Below are 4,014 nucleotides of genomic sequence, written 5' to 3' on the forward strand. Positions count from 1 at the left end.
AATTTATTAATTCTTAATTTACAGTGATATAAATATTAGATAATAAATGTCCTTGGATTATGATATGCAATTCTATATCTCTAAGTACGTGACTTAGAAATGAGAATATGAGAATAATATCAATATTCCTAAAGTTCCCTAGTCGAGTATTATTATTGAGGGACAATAATAATGCATTAAGGCTGGTGTGCTTGTTGACTGATGATCACATCTCATTGATCATAGGTATAGTGATACTAAAGTCGAAAACACAGACATATGTATATGTACATGGTGCTGGACAGACCCAATATGAGATTCTACATGTTTGTTGTGTCATAAGTAATTCTCACAGTGATAATGATGTAATGGTCCTTAGACTGAAGTCATTATATTTCTATACGAGAATTAATATACATTGATTCCATTAAAAGTTGTCCTTAACCGGGTAATGATAAAAGTGGACATTGAGTATATTATGAATTGTATGAAAAATAAATGATCTAGATGGGATTCAACCCTCCTATTTTAGGAGTGATATTATTGGCCTCTTGTGTGAGCTAGACTATGAAATGCGTGGTCACGCTCAAATGTTGATTAGATATGATAGTCTACTCATTGATCAAGGAAACTTTGATTAAACTATGATGAGGATGACACATTACATGCCTCTAGTTTATTCTATAATATTTGGTTAAAGGGATTATATTACATTGTACATTATTCACGAAAGGTTTAATCGATCACCGATTCAATTGTTATTACTTGGGTAACAATGATGTATTACTAGATGCCGCTCATTGTTTATGATTTTAAATTAGATTTAAAATTCGTTGCCAATATAATAATAACATATAGGGTCACACACTAAGAATGCTTGGAGGATTATTTAATTTAAATTGGATTTAAATAATATTAAAGTAATTCGAATTATTTATAATATTAATTAAGTATGACTTAATTAATTAGATAAATATTGATATTCGAATTTACTAATATTAATTATGAAATTCATTTGTTAAATAATTAAGTATGACTTAATTATCATACAAATAGGAACTTCGAATTAATAATAACTCCTAATTTGTTAAGAGTTATAATTCTTATTATACTCTATATAATATCTCTTGTGGGCTGATTTTGAATAAACTTTTACTAAAACCCTAGCCACCAAGAGAGAAGGTGGAGAGATCAAGAAGAAACGAGTTTGTGCTAGTACACATCCAATTCTTGAGTTCAAGCATTCGTGTGGATACCGATAGAGCGTAGATCGCGAGAGCGGGATGAGTGGTGATTGAACAAGCTTTGGATCTCCATTAGTCAACCAATTTGTAAAGCTTCTTAAGGTAAACAATCTGATTTACGAATTAAATATCTAATTTTCGCATGGATCCTGCGACGGGTTTCAAAAATTCTGAATTTTCATGTTTTTAATTACTGTTTCCGTTGCGTTTATGTGCTCGAAACCCAACAATGATATCAGAGCTACTTGCGAAAAGTGTTTAGTTCGTTTATGTGTTTACTGGTTTTATGATGATAACATGTATACAATATTTCATGACTGTTATGTATGCATTTTGTATGTTTTACATGTTGTTATGTTTATATATGCGTATGTATGTGTATGTTTTGAATATATGATATTCATGAGAGTTGTATAAACATATGATGATTATATAATCTGTATATATACTGATATATGTGTATATATATATTGTGTTTGTTCTTATTATATGAATCGTATTTGATACGATTCTGAATCGGATGCAGCGGATTTGCTGAAATCTGGGTCCGGTGTCCGATTTTGGGAAACGAATATGCTATTTCATATGGAATCGAGCGTCTGAATGAAACTGATAGACAAAGCTTTCAACGACTGATTTGTAAGGCGTTTGGTGTAGTTAAGACTATGTAATCAACGATTTAATATTTTCAAAATTTGATTCTGAATTTTCTGATTTTTTTCGTATTTTATTTTTATGATTAGATCATGATAGGTATGATATGTTAAGATCATATAATTTGTTTTAACATGTTCTTATGTGTTTGAGCATGGTTGATGGTTTGGCATATGACCTTAGGTTAATGGTTTTGGTTTTTTTAAATACGGCTTGCATGTCGTTTAATCTTGTAATTTTTAAACCTCGAATGTAACTCGAGTTCTTCTTATAACTTCACTAGATTAGTTTTGTATTTCATTCTTGTAATGTACATGAAGACATGAAGATTTGAAGATCAAGGGTAATCCCGCATGGAGGCCATCCAAGGAAGCAATACAAGAAAGAAGACATGTCATAGTTAGCTTGTATTTATTTTTCACCTTAGATTGACCTAGATCTTTGTCATTAGCTTGATGAAGATCACTGTAATAACCCCAATTTTTGGAATTTTTGAAACACGGATGAATAGTAACTTTTGCTGATGATGTTGATTAAGGAAAATTATCAGACCACGCTATATAGGAGTACTGTTATGGAAATTCTAAGATCATATTAGTATTCCATAAAGTAAATAAGTGTATGTAAAGATCGTCAGAATCCAAATTCGAACACTTTGATTTTTCCCGAAAATCCACCAGATACCGAAAGAATTGAGTATAAGGTAACATGATTAAAAGATTTAATTCAAGGATTATAAGAGAGGATCATAAAAGGAATATAAAATTGAGAAGGTTTAGGGGAACCCAAGTAATAAGATCCCAGATATGATCCCTCATACAATAAATGATAACGAAAGTTAAGCGAACCGTATAACAGATCAGCGGTCATTAGCCAAGTAATTAGGGGTTAATCAAAGAGGTTAATGGACGATGATGTCATCACACCAACAAGAGGAAGACAAGTGTAACAAGATGACATAAGCAGATGACATAAGCATGACCAAAAAGGGAAGGAGTGTTGGTTGATTATAAACCACACAAAATTTACCATGGTTAAAAGGTTAATTAATCAAAACAAAAACAAAACAACCAATCCAAGGCAAAACAAATCACAAAACACAAATTAGAAATTGACTTTTACTTTCCAAGAACAAAAGCTCTCGGCCAAAACCAGAGCAGCAACTTCAAACTACCATATCTCCTTCAATACTCACTCAAATAGTATGTTCTATAGCTCTATGGAAAGGTATTGAGATGGCCTACAACTCTTGTTCACAAGTCTCGTCCAAATAAGCATGGTAAGACCCTCGTTTTTATAGTTCTTTCAATCTGACTTTTAGAAACTTCAAAACCTAACTTTGTGTTCTTCATTTCTTTGGAAAGATCAAGCTTGTAGGAGGTTAGATTAAGGCTCCCTAAGTCTTCCTAGCAACTTAAAACCTACCAAGGAAGGTATCAACTTCAAACCCTAGCTTTGATTTTATGATTCCATTAAATTTTATTGAAGCATTGTTAGTATCAAGGCTCGATCTTTGATTATAAGTAGTTTTGGTGGATTTGTATTGGTTTGAATATTGGGTCTTTGATTGGTTGGATAAATTGGTAAAATTTGGAGTTGGGGACTGAGTTTGTAGTATGATGGTTGAATATTGTTGTATTGGTAGTTGTGAGTGAATTGATGATAATTTAGAGTGCTAATTAAATTGGAAATCGCGTAAACTTAAACGTCATAATGCCCGATTTTCCTTAACTGTCCTGTTCTTAACATCAGGACCCCTATGTTGGCATGTTTTCTACCCGTTATATTGTTGTTGTGATGTAAATATATGTATATGCATTATCTTGTGATAGATGCATGTTGGTTAATTAGCAAATCTTGCGATATATTAGAGCATGCTGATATGGTTTATATGCATGTCTGTTTCGTAATCTTGATATGTAATTTTTGATTCAATTACTTATAATTGCATAATACCTATGCTATGCTAGATAAGCAGTAGTTGCGTATACCCTTAGTATACGGGACCTAAAGGCGAACATTTTCTAAAACCGGGAGTCGATGTTCCCCAGTATATTATATATATATATATTATATATAGATATAGATATAGTTTTCAAAACTATTAATCGAATAAGGTTTATTCGATAACTTTATT

The sequence above is a fragment of the Apium graveolens genome, chromosome 4 (genome assembly GCF_009905375.1).
Source record: "Apium graveolens cultivar Ventura chromosome 4, ASM990537v1, whole genome shotgun sequence".
Lineage (NCBI taxonomy): Eukaryota > Viridiplantae > Streptophyta > Magnoliopsida > Apiales > Apiaceae > Apium > Apium graveolens.